We start from the raw sequence: 19,000 nt of genomic DNA, 5'->3' as shown, positions 1-19,000 counted from the left end.
GTACTCATTCACATTATCCGTATTTCTAGACTTACATTCAAATCATCCATATCCATGGCCATAACACACAACGACGTCCATTCACATACATTGCTCATCTCATGTTCTCAACATCATTTATAATGCATTTACATCACAATACATCAAGGACCATAACTCAATTCAAACTATTTCTCAAAATGACACTATTCAATATTCATGACCCCTTTTACCATACCCTTCTACAATCCAAGTATTTCAACTCTTAAATACCTTAAACAACATATAAATATCATGAATCTTACCTTAGATGTTTTAGGAACAAGCTTTAGTTGATAATACTCCATTTGAACAAAACCCTAGTTTATCTCCATGAGATTTCTTGACTTGAATGACCTTTACTGGGTTTGCTTGCACTTGATTCACTTGTTTAATGTTGTTGATCACCAAATACCCTTGAATTCTTGTATAATATATGTGGAGAGATGTTTTAGAGAGAAGGGGTGGCAAGGTAAATGAAATGAAATATAACTTGGCCTTTTCATTTATTGAGCCAAAAGCTGCCCCGACCAAATATACGGACCAACATATGGTCCGTATATATTGTACGAGCCGTATGTTTGGTCGTACATTTGGTCCAGAGACTTGAGCCTGTTATAGCCCGTACTTTGTGCGTTTGGATATTTCAAGGTCGTCGTGGAAAGTTAAGGGCGAGACCATTTTCAAAACTTATTGTTGTATACAAGTCGATTATGAATATTATTTATGAATATTGGTAGTATGGAGAGATTGAGAAAGGTTAACGATAAGAAGAGAAATTCACAAAAAGGAGCCGTGGAAATAATGTGGAAGGCTAGGGGCGGAATGGCAATATTGAGGAAAGTTGAGGGGCAAAATGGGAACTTTATAAAAAGGAGTTCATGAAGGTTCCAAAAAGGGCATATTGGCCATGTGATGGAAATCTATGGACCAAAGTGTACATGGTAAGACAATGAGTCATCTTTTAATTCTTTAAGAAAAATTCAAGAAAAAGAGAAGAATTCTCTAGGAAATAAAGAAAGGAGCATGTGGCCATTTCATAAGTAATGGGGGCTATTTGTAAATTTTAAAAAGGTAGGGGCCAAAGCTTCTTAAGAAGACATTAGTAATCTTCTTTTAATTTCAAGAAAAAGCAAGACTTTTCTAGAGAGGGGCATGTGCCCCTCACATGCTTGGGTATATATATATATATATAATGGGCTTATCTTCCAATTCAAGACAAAAAAAAAGGAAGAACAAAAAAAAAAAAAAGGAGAGATAGAGAGAGGGTTTCGGCCAACCATGGAGGAAATTGGCCATGAGAAATATTGTCCCAAAAATTATTTTCTTGTGGTATTCCCACTAATTCAAGGGTCCTCTACAACGTGGCATAATTATTTCGGAAGAAAAGTCACCCGTTTCGTCGTTTCCGCATTCTAGTCAAGTGAAGGAGTTAAAGAGAAAAGGTGAGATTTCACCCTCTTTTACATGTTATTAAGACTTTGTCTATGTTGTGGGATGTAGAAAGGAATAGAAATTATGGAAAGATGGAAGTTTGCATGATGAATATGTAAATATGCATGTGGCCGAATATGTTGGTGTAGAAGTAGAGATTGAATTAATTTTGTGTAGTATGTTGATTGTTGATGTAATGCATGAAAAAGGATGAAAGTTTATGAAAATATGCATGTGGTTGTTGTGGCCGTGAGTGGTATATGGTACATATGGCCGTGTATATTGATGAATTATGAAAGAATGGTGAGCAAGTTTTATTTAGTAATTTGATTGTTGTGTTATGGATTTTATGTTGCAAATAGAAGCCTAATGAGTTTAGTGAACTTGTAGTAGTTGGATGCTTGTTGTGGAAGTTTATGTAAATGGAATGTGATGTTCTTGCATGAATAGAATATAATGTTGTTAGTATGATGTTATTAATGTGTAAATTATTAAGTTGTTATTGTTCTTATTGGAGTTAAAAGATCTTGAAGGAAGTAGTATGTTGATTAAATTGTTAGAATGTACCTTGGGTTGGTTATGGAAATTGTTGGTATGATTGTTGGCATTGTGTTGATAGTTTGGCCGGGTTGAATTCCCGGATTGTTGTTGATTGAAATTGGCCAAGATCGATTCTTGGGGACGATGTATTTACAAGGGAAATGCTGCCGAAATTTCGGCAGACAAATGTTACTTTGAAGAATCAACTTCTAAATGCTCTAATTAAGTTTTGGTAAACATGACCAATTTGTATATTTTGGCGGATTTGGAACGTGAATTTGGAGTCGCATAAGAAGCAGAAAATGTATGTAAGGCTTCACCCTTCTTTCTATGGCATCTCTTAGACGGAATATGTTGGATGTGAGCCTCGGGAATAACCCTACCCTCCGGAATCCGCGCCTAAAGTTTTCTCTTTTTCCTTCAGTAGAATTGAACTAGGAAGTGCGCGAAACGTTGGAAAGACCCCCTAAACCCCTAGAACTTGTATAAATGGGACCCGACTACCCTAAAACCCTCACAAGTAACGCCATGACATGTAACATATGCAAATCGTATACGCTACCTCATTCGGGCCGAGGCGGGCCCGTTGCTCTCGGATTTTCTTTATAGTTCTGTTTGACTTACTTGAGGTTGAATCCAAAGGGGACCTTTGATCCCGATTTCGTACTAAATGATAAGTACTATAACTACTCTAACGAGAACACTTCTATGATGACGATGATAACGACGATGTTAGACAAGAGAATATGCCTATGATAAGTACGACCGGAACGATGCTACGGCTAAGATTTCTAGGCTAAGGATTCAATGTGAGCATGAAAGTAATAAGCTAGTTCTTGAACCTTATTTCTACTTCCTAGCTATGACACTATTTCCTAAGGATTCCCAAGCCTATGAGTTGACGTCTATGGTGCCATGATTCCATTCTATGTTTACTTTTGATACTATTCTCCGTTGGTAGTCTCGCATTAAAATACTTGTTCCTTCAAGGAGAGACAAAGCGACCACGATTGTTCCATAATATAATCGGAGGTCACCGACCTTACGTCACTCCGATGGCTACATAATTCTTCTTTGGGCTCTCCTGCGTGCCTATGTGACATATGTATATAAGATATGTAAATGCATATGAGACATGTAAATGTATGTAAGATATGTATATATATTTATAAAATATGTACATGATACACGTATATGTATATAATGAAAGAGCCAGAGCGCTATAGACGCTGATATACGTACATGATATATGCATATGTATACGGGGAAGATGGAGATAAGGGCAGAGCGTTATATACGCATATCCACCCGATCAGTTGGCATTACATGACATGACATCGTCCCGGACGCGGGATGTGTATATTTATGGTTAAATGGATCGGCTGCCGACGCCTCGGCAATATGACAAGTTCTATTTATATATATATATATATACATATATACGAACAAGAAAAGATTTCCAAAGGGAAGCTAAGAATACATGGTATCCGCCAAAGGGCATTTATATGTACAGGTTAACTTTCCACCTCATGACATGCGCTATTTCTCTTTTATGTTATTATCCTTGTTCTACATCTTCCGTATGTTATTATTAGTGCGTTGCATACTCAGTACATTACTCGTACTGACCCCTCTTCTTCGGGGGGCTGCATTTCATGTCGCGCAGGTACTCCCAGATGATTAGAAGACCTTACTGAAGATGTTCCAGCGGAGATGGCGAACTCCATTTGTCCCGGAGAATTGCCAAGTCCAAGTATATGCTATGATGTTTTGTTCTATGTTAGAGACTTTGCAGACAAAGCAATGGGTATTGGGTTGTCATTCTGTAAGCGGCTCCAGCGGCCGATATGTTATCATGTTTCATGTCACGAGTCTTACATGATGTCAGAGTTTACTTATGAAAAGAAAAAAAAAATTGGAGAGCTTACTATGTATTTCTTTCTTAATTGATTCAAGAGTTTCTACACTTAACAAGAGTCAGCGGGTTCGCTCGGCTCCAGATAGGGGGTCGGGTGCCCATCACACCCTAGTAAAGTCGGGGTGTGACAAAGTGGTATCAGAGCAGGTCAGTCTAAGGGTTGTCTGCAAAGTCGTGTCCAGTAGAGTCCTGTTTATGGGTGTGAAGCCGGCCACATTTATAAACAGGAGGTTGCGGGGCATCTAGGAAATATTGACCTTCTTTCTGTCTTAGATCGTGCGATAGAGCCAAGTCATAAGGAATAAGATTTCCCTATATGAGCTATATGTATGACGAAAAAAAACGAGCAAGGCTGCGGAAGCTTATAAGGGTAAGTCCCGACGTAATTGTTCTGTTACCTGAACTGGAAGTATTGGATGGCGGGGATGTGCCATATAGTCGTACGTTCTATGAGGCCTTGATGACATTGGCCGCATACAGGTTTTGAATAATAGGAACAGTAAAGAAGGTTCTGCCAGAACGGGTACGCCCCACAGGAAGAAGTATGGGAAAGAAATACTGTGAATAGGTAATAAGTGAAATGCGTTGGTTCAGAAAGGTTATGGATTTGGGTGTGTCTCCACCATCGGGAATCTGGGACTCCAGGATGAAGGATAGCTATGCACGCGAACGAAAAGTGAAGGTTGGGGGTCAAGAAGGGTAAAACGGTAATTTTAAAGGCAAGGATGTGTTACGAGAATGCTTCAGAATCTGTAAGACTTCAACTTGCTCCAGAACATGTAATAAAGGTCATGTGAGGGAGCGGACGCGAAAATATCAGCATTAAGACACCGAATATCAGTGAAGTTTTTGGGTTAAGCGTGCTCAAGTGGGAGCAATTTCATGATGGGTGACCCCCTGGGAAGTTGGCAAGAAATTCTATATATTGAGACATAAGAGACGAATGAAAAGCTAGGGTAGTCTAAGGAAAACTAGGATATACGGAATGGTTGGAGGCTATAAGAAGGCGCGTAGGGCGAGGCAGACTAGCTCGGTGAAGAGACAGAAAAGGCATCACAGCCCTGGAATTAGGCTAAGCTTGAACAGCATTTGGAAGTATTTTGTGGGCTAGTAGGTAGTAAATCTATATACAAATATATAAAGGTGTAGCGTATCCCATATATGATTGTATCGGGGGACATGTGAGTCCCAGCGACTAGAGCTACGGAAAAAGGGGCATTGATCACGCAAGGGTGAACGATAAGAAATCACTGTGAAAGAAAAGTAGGAAAATCTAGTGAGGGGAAACCCCGAGAGAAGCTATCGACAAGACACGAGACTACTTGGGCCAAAATTTAAAATGATAGGTGTGGGAAGGGATAGAGTGTGGCAATATAGATCAAACGGGAAAAATGTGGAGTCTGAGGACCGATTCCAATAAGAAGGGCCAAAGGAATAGTTCACGAGATTTAGAACCCATATGAAGAAATAGCAAGAGAAGGAAGGTACTCGAAGACGATTAGCACATAAGGAGCCCCCTAAAGGGGGGGAGGCCATATTATATTAGACCTAAAAAGGAATTGCAAACACTATCAAGTGTCTGAAAAGGAAATCTATTAGCTTGGAATCAGAGTTTAAAATAGGTCGGCGTGTCGCAAGAATACTTGGGAGAAGAGTAGAAGCGAAATAACAATGAGTATACCGAGAGATAGACCTGAGAATAAAGAAATAGCCTACGGCTACATTGAATCGTTAAGTAAGGATGGTGTACTAAGACATGGCTCCCGTTAAGGTGCGGTGACGAGACAATAATAGAAAAGGAAGGACCCGGAAGGAACAAGGATAACGAGGTGACACAGTGAGTTAGACAAACCTATGACATAGAGCAGTGACTCATGAAAAGGAAAGGAGTTCGATTATAAGGAAAAATAAGGTAAAGGATATGGAACAGACATGGAGAAAAGGGCAACTATAAAGGAACCCTCTCCCGAAGTGCTAACAGACCCCACAAGATCAGTTGAACATTCGAGGACGAATGTTCTAAAGGGGGGGAGGATGTTATAGCCCGTACTTTGTGCGTTTGGATATTTCAAGGTCGTCGTGGAAAGTTAAGGGCGAGACCATTTTCAAAACTTATTGTTGTATACAAGTCGATTATGAATATTATTTATGAATATTGGTAGTATGGAGAGATTGAGAAAGGTTAAGGATAAGAAGAGAAATTCACAAAAAGGAGCCGTGGAAATAATGTGGAAGGCTAGGGGCGGAATGGCAATATTGAGGAAAGTTGAGGGGCAAAATGGGAACTTTATAAAAAGGAGTTCACGAAGGTTCCAAAAAGGGCATATTGGCCATGTGATGGAAATCTATGGACCAAAGTGTACATGGTAAGACAATGAGTCATCTTTTAATTCTTTAAGAAAAATTCAAGAAAAAGAGAAGAATTCTCTAGGAAATAAAGAAACGAGCATGTGGCCATTTCATAAGTAATGGGGGCTATTTGTAAATTTTAAAAAGGTAGGGGCCAAAGCTTCTTAAGAAGACATTAGTAATCTTCTTTTAATTTCAAGAAAAAGCAAGACTTTTCTAGAGAGGGGCATGTGCCCCTCACATGCTTGGGTATATATATATATATATATATATATATATATATATATATATATATATATATATAATGGGATTATCTTCCAATTCAAGACAAAAAAAAAGGAAGAACAAAAAAAAAAAAAAAGGAGAGATAGAGAGAGGGTTTCGGCCAACCATGGAGGAAATTGGCCATGAGAAATATTGTCCCAAAAATTATTTTCTTGTGGTATTCCCACTAATTCAAGGGTCCTCTACAACGTGGCATAATTATTTCGGAAGAAAAGTCACCCGTTTCGTCGTTTCCGCATTCTAGTCAAGTGAAGGAGTTAAAGAGAAAAGGTGAGATTTCACCCTCTTTTACATGTTATTAAGACTTTGTCTATGTTGTGGGATGTAGAAAGGAATAGAAATTATGGAAAGATGGAAGTTTGCATGATGAATATGTAAATATGCATGTGGCCGAATATGTTGGTGTAGAAGTAGAGATTGAATTAATTTTGTGTAGTATGTTGATTGTTGATGTAATGCATGAAAAAGGATGAAAGTTTATGAAAATATGCATGTGGTTGTTGTGGCCGTGAGTGGTATATGGTACATATGGCCGTGTATATTGATGAATTATGAAAGAATGGTGAGCAAGTTTTATTTAGTAATTTGATTGTTGTGTTATGGATTTTAGGTTGCAAATAGAAGCCTAATGAGTTTAGTGAAGTTGTAGTAGTTGGATGCTTGTTGTGGAAGTTTATGTAAATGGAATGTGATGTTCTTGCATGAATAGAATATAATGTTGTTAGTATGATGTTATTTATGTGTAAATTATTAAGTTGTTATTGTTCTTATTGGAGTTAAAAGATCTTGAAGGAAGTAGTATGTTGATTAAATTGTTAGAATGTACCTTGGGTTGGTTATGGAAATTGTTGGTATGATTGTTGGCATTGTGTTGATAGTTTGGCCGGGTTGAATTCCCGGATTGTTGTTGATTGAAATTGGCCAAGATAGATTCTTGGGGACGATGTATTTACAAGGGAAATGCTGCCGAAATTTCGGCAGACAAATGTTACTTTGAAGAATCAACTTCTAAATGCTCTAATTAAGTTTTGGTAAACATGACCAATTTGTAGATTTTGGCGGATTTGGAACGTGAATTTGGAGTCGCATAAGAAGCAGAAAAGGTATGTAAGGCTTCACCCTTCTTTCTATGGCATCTCTTAGACGGAATATGTTGGATGTGAGCCTCGGGAATAACCCTACCCTCCGGAATCCGCGCCTAAAGTTTTCTCTTTTTCCTTCAGTAGAATTGAACTAGGAAGTGCGCGAAACGTTGGAAAGACCCCCTAAACCCCTAGAACTTGTATAAATGGGACCCGACTACCCTAAAACCCTCACAAGTAACGCCATGACATGTAACATATGCAAATCGTATACGCTACCTCATTCGGGCCGAGGTGGGCCCGTTGCTCTCGGATTTTCCTTATAGTTCTGTTTGACTTACTTAAGGTTGAATCCAAAGGGGACCTTTGATCCCGATTTCGTACTAAATGATAAGTACTATAACTACTCTAACGAGAACACTTCTATGATGACGATGATAACGACGATGTTAGACAAGAGAATATGCCTATGATAAGTACGACCGGAACGATGCTACGGCTAAGATTTCTAGGCTAAGGATTCAATGTGAGCATGAAAGTAATAAGCTAGTTCTTGAACCTTATTTCTACTTCCTAGCTATGACACTATTTCCTAAGGATTCCCAAGCCTATGAGTTGACGTCTATGGTGCCATGATTCCATTCTATGTTTACTTTTGATACTATTCTCCGTTGGTAGTCTCGCATTAAAATACTTGTTCCTTCAAGGAGAGACAAAGCGACCACGATTGTTCCATAATATAATCGGAGGTCACCGACCTTACGTCACTCCGATGGCTACATAATTCTTCTTTGGGCTCTCCTGCGTGCCTATGTGACATATGTATATAAGATATGTAAATGCATATGAGACATGTAAATGTATGTAAGATATGTATATATATTTATAAAATATGTACATGATACACGTATATGTATATAATGAAAGAGCCAGAGCGCTATAGACGCTGATATACGTACATGATATATGCATATGTATACGGGGAAGATGGAGATAAGGGCAGAGCATTATATACGCATATCCACCTGATCAGTTGGCATTACATTACATGACATCGTCCCGGACGCGGGATGCCCGGACGCGGGATGTGTATATTTATGGTTAAATGGATCGGCTGCCGACGCCTCGGCAATATGACAAGTTCTATTTATATATATATATACATATATACGAACAAGAAAAGATTTCCAAAGGGAAGCTAAGAATACATGGTATCCGCCAAAGGGCATTTATATGTACAGGTTAACTTTCCACCTCATGACATGCGCTATTTCTCTTTTATGTTATTATCCTTGTTCTACATCTTCTGTATGTTATTATTAGTGCCTTGCATACTCAGTACATTACTCGTACTGACCCCTCTTCTTCGGGGGGCTGCGTTGCATGTCGCGCAGGTACTCCCAGATGATTAGAAGACCTTACTGAAGATGTTCCAGCGGAGATGGCGAACTCCATTTGTCCCGGAGAATTGCCAAGTCCAAGTATATGCTATGATGTTTTGTTCTATGTTAGAGACTTTGCAGACAAAGCAATGGGTATTGGGTTGTCATTCTGTAAGCGGCTCCAGCAGCCGATATGTTATCATGTTTCATGTCACGAGTCTTACATGATGTCAGAGTTTACTTATGAAAAGAAAAAAAAATTGGAGAGCTTACTATGTATTTCTTTCTTAATTGATTCAAGAGTTTCTACACTTAACAAGAGTCAGCGGGTTCGCTCGGCTCCAGATAGGGGGTCGGGTGCCCATCACACCCTAGTAAAGTCGGGGTGTGACAGAGCCATTCTGGGCTGATTATATGGTCCCAAACATACGGACCGTATAATTTATACGGCCAGTATGTTTGGCCGTATAATCCCCAGTGATCCCGAAATTCGTTTCGTCGATTCGTTTGATCTCCAATCCTTGTGGAACCTTCTTAAAACTTGTTCAACACTTCAATACCAATCTAAGGGACGTTATCACACTTCTCCAAGACATCATTAAGTTCTCATTAACTCAATACTCGCATTTCCTTTCCAATACTTATCAAATACTTTGCCTTATCTTAGCCAACTTTCTTGTCTTACATCGGATGCCTTTGAAATCTCACTTAGGGTCATCCAATGCCATTTCTTACTCATGGAAACATCGTATACTTGCACCCCTAACTAGTTCATTCACTTGCGTACCAACGGAGGATTTTCCGAGGTGTAACAACTTTTCTGGGCCATTAGGACTTCTTCCCTATTAACTAAACCTTAAACAAATCCTGAGATACATCATAAATCTCTCTTCCAGCATTAAATACCTCATTAAGGATATTTTACTAGCTCACTATTCATGTCCTACAAAGCATTCCTTAAGAACTCATTTCTAAATTCATTGAAGTGACGTAAGGTCGGTTAACCTTCGATTTATATTATGGAGCTAACATCATTGGCATATCTCACCTTGAAGGAACAATAATCATAAGGTGAGACAACATCAATAACATCTTAAGAACATCAAGAATGTAAGTTTCTAGCATTTCTATGAGAAGAATCATTATGGACATCATTTGTAAAAGTTCGTAACAATAGGATCATAACTTAAGAAAAAAGGGATAGCCTTAACGTACCTTTTGGGTGTCCTTCACTACTCTATGCTTATCCTTCTGAGCTTGTAAATCTTTTACATAAATAACTTTAGCCACACCAACTTTCTTCAAGACCAAACTCACCACAACATCTAGTAGATACAAGAACAATCACTTTTCATGAATTAGTTTGGTGTAATCTTGTTGAATTCTTGATCTAAGGGGTTATAAGTGTTTAAGAGAAGTATATAGATGTGTCTATAACTCCCAAGAAGTGTAAAATGATGAAAAAATGGGAATAATAGGGTATTTATACCTCTTGAGAGTCGGTTCCACCGACTTTCCAAGTGGGGCCGCGGGGAGCCATTTGGCAGCTTGGAGGCTTATCCCATAACTCCCTACTCCGATGTCGTTTTGACGAACGGTTTGGTGCGTTGGAAACTAGACTTCTTGAACTTCAATTTAAGCATTTGTTTCACTTCAAAACTCCTGATATACTAGGAGATATACCCCACTAAAGTTGACCCAAAATTTCTGTCCAAAATTCTGCCAACGTTTTCCAAATTTTCGATAAACTTATTTTCTTCAATTTGCTTGATCCCGGAATCTTCCAAAACTCTCTATACATGATATTTATCATTAATTATACTTAATAATTGTCATGTCCTTTGGTTCCAAGGTCGCCCTTCCCAGTTATGACTTACAAGATCCTAATTCATCCTTTACTTCATTGCTACGTACTTCCTGACACGACCCAACCCCGTAGGCCGTGACTAGTGCCCGATCTGGGCACCCAAACCCATCTATCAAATGCATTCAAAAATATAGCAGAAGCCGACAAGGCTATATTCCAAATCTAGATAATTTCTAGAAAAATTTCGGCAGAGTTTCCTTTGTTTTTCGGACTATCCAGAATAACCCTGTACACAGCAAACACCAACAAAGGCCACACAGGGCTAACAAAGAAACGTATAAACATATGCGGACCGGCCGCCTCGGCGTATGGGATCGCCCAAACAACATATACACATATCCATACAGAAAGACCCTAACCCACAAACATGTCCACAGACCTCTAAACAGACCGGCAGAATCATATGACGGGACAGGGCCCCCGCCGTACCCAAATAGTCAGATATACAGAAATATATATACATAGCAAAAGATGTATGTACCAAAAGTGGACTCCGGATCAAAGGGAGTACTCCGAAATAGCAGAAAGTGGAGCCTACAGTGGTGGATCACCTGTGTCTGTACCTGCGGGCATGAAACGCAGCCCCCCGAAGAAAAGGGGGGCCATATCACAGCATAACTCCAAACGGAACCCGGCCCTATGGCGAGGTCTCGGGAACCGTAACACAGCATACGGCCGAATTTATCATAGTGCGCACGAATCATAACCGGCCCGGGAACCAGTGATCGAAGTCATACTAAGGCACGAGCGGAGTCGTGAGCCAACAATGCAATTGTATATCAAAATAGCCTTTCAAAACTTGAAAACTTCATAAGTCATTTCATTAAACAAAGTAGTCGAATAATTAGTTAGTACGGAAGTTTATTTCACAAAAATGTTTCCAAAGTGGTATGTATTCTTGAAACATAACTTAGTATATCATAGTGATCAAACATTATTTCATAGAGGACAATTTCAAAATCGAAAATTCTTTATCGAAGCTTATCCAAAGAGAGAGCCTAATAGAACGAATAAGGCATCTCGGGGTTGGCGGGCCCACCTCGGGTCAAGTCGAGGTGGCGAACATAATTTATGAACATTTCGGGTCTATAAGATCATACATAAAGATTTCAGAGTAACCCGATCTCATTTACATAGGTTTCGAACGTTTGATTGCTTTCTAGCCAAAATAGAGTCATTAGGCTTCAATCGAATTGAATGAATAGTACCCATTCTATAGATCGGATTTCGGGGAGCGGAAATGCTCCCGGGGTTCCGATATCAACCTAACATACTAAGACATGCCAAAAGAAGAAGTGGGAAGCTTTACATACTTTATAGACGTCTTATGCTCACCCCAAACTCAAATCCCGTTTCGTCCAGAATCTGCAAATGGTCAAAGTTACCAATTAGAGATTCTAAGGCTTAAGAATTCCCTTAACTTCATTTTTGCCTACCGAAATTTCGGCAGCACTTCCCCTATATATCTAACACCCCCGAGACTTAGCTCGGCTCAATAAACATCAACAACAACAATCCAAACATCACAAACAACATAAACCACAACTAAATCATTCTAACTCCAACATTCTTCCTTATCATATAAGTTGACAACTTTCATTCAAACTTCACAATATCGAACTAATGTCCACTTTATTGTATTCGTTCAGTCATTCAAGATTATTCAAACACATCCTAATTATGCTCCAAACAATATACGCAAATTCAAGAAGTTCGTCACTTTTCATATTTCATCCGAATCATCAACAATTACGACGAACATACTAACGCACATTGTTTCATTCCAAGTTCATTAACAACAACCACCATTCACATTTCAAGTCTTAATATCATAATCATACAAGGATATACACGAATATACCAAAGTCATATACGTTCCATAATAACCGCAACCATTTCCAATACCAATTCAATTCGTTAAACATTCATTTACGTCCTAAATGTCACAACGAGGCAACTAACAAACTAAACAAAATCAAATTCACTCCCCTTCCACACCAACATGGCTCACGGCCAAACACACCCTTCACACACACACACGGCCATGCTCAACCACAACACAATTCCAAAATCTTCATGCCACTCTAATCACTATAGCATATATATCCATTCCATAACATAAAAACATAGAAATCTTACCTTTTTCTTGAAATTCCGACTTGCAGCAAACGTCGCTCTCTCGCTAAACTAATTGTATCCCGTCGGAGAGCGTCTTGAACTCACTACAATACCAAGAAGAACAAGTTTTTTGGATTAAGATCAAAGCTTGGAAATTAATTTTTTTTCTTTCCTTGTTGCTCGGCCGAGAGCACCTTTTTGGAGGTTCTTCAATTTTTCTTTTTTTTTTTCTTGAACATTCCATGGATATACATGGTTAAATACATGATTAATTGGTCACATGCAAAGCACATGACCATTAATAATGGGGCTTGGGCCTTGGCAGGCCACCCCTAATACTTGGGCCTCAATTTTTGTTAAGTTTTCCTTGGCCCAATTCGATGAAGGCTCGTTTTGTAATTCCCGAAACTAATTTTCGAAATTCCAAACTTACCCTCAGCCTTCCCCAATGTATTTACACCAATAATTTCGCAACCAACATAGTCATGTAAACTAAAATCAAATTATTTCCTTATAACATACAAGTCTTAATTATTTTCACGATTTCCAATTATGCGAAAACACGGGATATAACATTCTCCCCCCTTAAGAACATTCGTCCCCGAATGTTAAATTAGTCTTATAATATCACGGGGGAGTCTCCCTTTATAGTTAGCACACACAATTCATTCGTCAATCAATATAACAAATTTGAAAGTTTAAATTACCTGTGGCTACAGGAAGCAAGTGGGGGTATTTCTTCTTCATCTCGTCCTCCGCCTCCCAAGTCATCTCTTCCCGATTGTTGTTGCGCCACAGGACATTGACAGAAGGCACTTCCTTAGTGCGCAATCTCCTCACCTGTTGATCCAGAATAGTTACAGGCTGCTCGTCATAAGACAACTGCTCTGTTACCTGAATGTCATCCACTGGGAATATCCTAGAAGGGTCACCAATACATTTCCGCAGCATAGACATATGAAATAACGGGTGTACGGCCTCCAAGTCGGATGGTAAGTCTAGCTCATAGGCGACCTCGCCTATCTTCCGAACAATCTGATACGGCCCAATATACCGCGGGCTCAACTTACCCTTTCTACCGAATCTCATGACACCCTTCATGGGCGACACCTTCAGAAATACCCAGTCGCCAATCTGGAACTCTAACGGTCGACGTCGTCTGTCTGCATAAGCTTTCTGTCGACTCTGAGCAGCCAATAATCGCTCCCGAATAAGTTTTACTTTATCCACCGCTTCCTGGATCACATCTGGCCCAATTAACTTAGTCTCGCCCTTGTCGAACCAACCAATAGGAGATCTGCATTTTCTACCATAAAAGGGCTTCATACGGTGCCATCTGAATGCTGGAGTGATAACTGTTATTATAAGCAAATTCAATAAGCGGCAAGTGATTATCCCAGCTGCCTCTGAAATCAATAACGCAGGCCCGCAACATATCTTCCAGCGTCTGAATAGTGCGCTCGGCCTGCCCATCGGACTGAGGGTGAAAAGTTGTGCTGAGGCTCACCTGAGTCCCTAATCCCTCCTGAAATGACCTCCAGAAATTTGTCGTGAACTGGGCACCTCGGTCAGTAATAATAGATACAGGGACTCCGTGAAGTCTAACTATCTCTCTGATATACAGTCTAGCATAGTCCTCAGCCGAATAAGTAGTCCGGACTGGAAGAAAATGGGCTGATTTCGTCAATCTGTCAACAATAACCCAAATAGAATCATACCTGCGTGGAGTACGCGGTAACCCAACGACGAAATCCATATTAATCATCTCCCATTTCCAGGCTGGAATTTCCATCTCCTGTAATAACCCACCGGGCTTCGGGTGTTCAATTTTAACCTGCTGGCAATTCGGGCACTGACTAACGTACTCTGCAATATCTTTCTTCATACCGTCCCACCAATACAAACTTCTGAGATCATGATACATTTTAGTGGAACCAGGATGAACAGAATACCGTGCATTATGCGCCTCGCCCATAATCTGTCGTCGTAGGCCTGCAACATCTTGTACACAGAATCTGCCTTCATATAATAATACCCCTTCAGGCGAGATTTCAAACGGAGTCTTTTCTTTATTAAGGGCCACATCTCTGTACTGAATCAGAATAGGATCTTCGAACTGACGCTGCTTTACCTCTGCTATAATAGATGATTCAGCAACTGCACGAACAGAAATCCCAAAATCTCCAGAATCCGCCAAACGAACTCCAAGGCTGGCCAACTGATGAATTTCACGAACCAAGTCTTTCTTATCAGATGGTACATCGGCTAAACTTCCCATGGACTTGCGGCTAAGTGCATCCGCTACCACATTGGCTTTTCTAGGATGATATAGAATATCAACGTCATAATCTTTCAATAATTCAAGCCATCTTCTCTGCCGCAAATTCAATTCTTTCTGCTTAAAAATATACTGGAGACTTTTATGGTCCGTATAAATATCAACGTGGACCCCATATAAATAATGCCGCCAAATCTTCAAAGCATGAATCACCGCGGCTAACTCAAGATCATGAGTGGGATAATTCTTCTCGTGCAGTCTGAGCTGCCGGGAAACATAGGCTATGACTCGACCGTGCTGCATCAACACTCAACCTATCCCAATACCAGAGGCATCACAGAAGACAACATACCCGTCTGATCCTTCTGGAAGAGCTAACACTGGGGTTGTAATTAATTTTTCTTTCAACAGCTGGAAACTGCGCTCGCAGGCATCTGTCCACTGAAATTTCACTGCTTTCTGAGTAAGCTTCGTCAGTGGTGCCGCAATAGAAGAAAAATTTTCCACGAACCTGCGATAATATCCGGCTAACCCCAGAAAACTGCGCACCTCTGTCGGTGTAGTAGGCCTGGGCCAATTCTGTACAGCTTCAATTTTCTGCGTATCGACCTGAATATCGTCTGCTCCGACAATATGCCCCAAGAAAGCCACAAAAGTTAACCAGAATTCACATTTGGAAAATTTAGCATATAATTTTTGTTGACGGAGAATACCAAGTACCGTCCTCAAATGATCTGAATGCTCCTCGGCTGATCGCGAGTAAATCAGAATATCGTCAATGAACACAATAACAAACATATCCAAGAAAGGCTGAAATACCCGATTCATGAGATCCATAAATACCGCTGGAGCGTTAGTCAACCCGAAAGACATAACTCTGAATTCATAATGCCCGTACCGGGTCCTGAAAGCAGTCTTTGGAATATCAGATTCTCGCACTCGCACCTGATGATAACCTGAGCGCAGATCCACCTTTGAAAAATATTTAGAACCCTGCAACTGATCAAACAAGTCATCAATCCGGGGGAGGGGATATTTATTCTTAATAGTCACCTTATTTAATTACCGGTAATCGATACACATGCGCAATGACCCATCTTTCTTTCTTACAAATAATACCGGCGCTCCCCAGGGTGATGTACTGGGTCTGATAAAACCCTTATCCAACAAATCTTCCAGCTGCTCTTTCAATTCCTTCAATTCAGCCGGTGCCATTCTGTACGGAGCAATAGATATAGGCTGCATATCCGGCAACCGCTCTATGGTAAAATCTATCTCCCGCTCGGGCGGAAGACCCGGAAGCTCATCAGGAAATACATCTGGGAATTCATTAACGACCGGAATAGACTGAATAGTAGGTGTCTCAGCTGTAGTGTCATGCACACGAACCAAGTGATAGATATAGCCTTTCTGAATCATCTTCTTAGCCTTGAGGTACGAAATAAACTTACCCCTCGGCGATGCTGTAGACCCGAACCACTCTATAACTGGTTCCCCTGGAAACTGAAAACGGACTACCTTCTTCTGGCAGTCAACATTAGCATAACAGGAAGATAACCAGTCCACACCCATATTAACGTCGAATTCTAGCATATCTAATTCTATCAAATCAGCTTTAGTGCAACGATCATATATAGTCACAGAACAGTCCCTATAAACCTGCCTCGCTATAACAAAATCCCCAACCGGTGTGGCCACCTCAAATGGCTCTATAGGCTCAGACACTATCCCAATTTTACTAGCAACAAGCGGGGAAATATACGATAAAGTAGAACCAGGGTCAATCAATGCATATACAGATCTGGAGAAAACCAGTAATGTACCTGTGACGACATTCGGCGAAGCCTCCTGATCCTGGCGGCTGGCCAATGCGTATATGCGGTTCGAGGGACCGCTAGAACCTGAAACACCACCGCGGCCTCTACCGTGGCCCGCCGGTGTCGGCGCACCTCGCCCTGCAGGGCGTGCAATAGATGGAGTAGATGATGAACCGGCGGCTGACTCTGTCGGCTGGGCCACACTACCAGAACCGCTAGCCAACGGACAATCTCGCATAAAATGGCCCTGACCACCGCACGAAAAACAAGCTCCAGTAGCTCGATAGCACTCCCCAGGATGAGACTTCCCGCAATGAGAACAACGGGTCCTGGGTGGTCTGGCCTGGCTGGGGCCTCTAGATACCTGTGAACCTGCCGCCCTAGAGCTCTGACCATCTCCAGACGGTCCTGCACTATCAAATCTCCTGCCGCCTGACTGAGTACTCCGGCCGGATGGAGGAAGCTGTCTGCCTGTCTGCTGCTGCTGAGGCTGCCCGCCCCGAGAATCTCCAGAATATCCCGCGGACCTAGCCCTCTTGGGCGGCCTCCTGTCCCGATCTCTGCTAGAATAATCAGACCTGTGACGGTCCTCCATACCCAGCGCGTAAGCCTGAAGTCGGGCAATATCCATATCTGTCTGCAATGACACTGCCATACAGCCGTCAATCAAATAACGATCCAACCCCATAACATATCTGTGCATCCGATCGGACATATCTGCTACTACGGTAGGTGCATACCGGGCCAGGGAATCAAACTCCAGATTATACTCGCGAACGCTTCGACCCCTCTGCTGCAGATGTAAAAATCGATCAGCCCGCGCCCACCGCAACTCTGGGGGCAGAAAGTGGCGGGTAAAAGCAGTCACAAACTCGTCCCAAGTAGCTGGAGGAGCACCCTCACCCCTGGATAGCTCCCAGGACTCATACCAGTGAGCAGCAACATCCCGTAGTCTATGCAAAGCCAACTCAACAGACTCAGTCTCTGAAGCCCTGACCAAGTCTAGTGAGCGCCGCATCCCCCGAATAAAGTCATGGGGGTCCTCGTCGGGCTTAGACCCGAAAAAAATCTGGAGGGCCACACAATAAGAACTCTCGAACCCGCAGGCTGTCACGCCTGTCATCATCATCATCGTCCCTCCGCCCGCGTCTGCGAGCCTGCCCCGCTACCAATATGGTCAGCAACTGCACAGCCTCCCTCAGGGTCCTGTCCTCCGCCCCTGGCTGAGGAGCTGGAGTCTCAGGAGCGGGTACTCGGGCCCCTGGACCTGCTGATGGACCTGCTCCAGGCTCTGCCTGTGGTGGTGTAGCGGATCCCTCTGAATGGGGCACAACCTCGGGCAAATCATAAACACGAGCCCGGGTAACTCGCTGTCCCTGACTAGTCCCTGCTATCCCTGCCTTGCCCTTCTGGGCTGCCGTTGCCTTCTTCGGAGCCATCACTGCAAACACAATAACGAATCAGATCAAAATCATCCTAATAGCACAGCTCTAACGCACGATCTAAGATTCCAAAGAAAAGTAACACCGTAAATGCCCTGTAGCCTCCTATTTATAGATGTGGTGCACGACACACCGATAAACAAGACTCTACGAGACACGGCCTGTGGACATTCCGAGGACAAACTGCTCTGATACCACTTTTGTCACTACCCAACCCCGTAGGCGGTGACTAGTGCCCGATCTGGGCACCCAAACCCATCTATCAAATGCATTCAAAAATATAGCAGAAGCCGACAAGGCTATATTCCAAATCTAGATAATTTCTAGAAAATTTCGGCAGAGTTTCCTTTGTTTTTCGGACTATCCAGAATAACCCTGTACACAGCAAACAGCAACAAAAGCCACACAGGGCTAACAAAGAAACGTATAAACATATGCGGACCGGCCGCCTCGGCGTATGGGATCGCCCA

Source organism: Lycium barbarum, chromosome 7 (assembly GCF_019175385.1).
Source record: "Lycium barbarum isolate Lr01 chromosome 7, ASM1917538v2, whole genome shotgun sequence".
Taxonomy (NCBI): Eukaryota; Viridiplantae; Streptophyta; class Magnoliopsida; order Solanales; family Solanaceae; genus Lycium; species Lycium barbarum.
Note: the sequence above shows the minus strand (reverse complement) of the source record.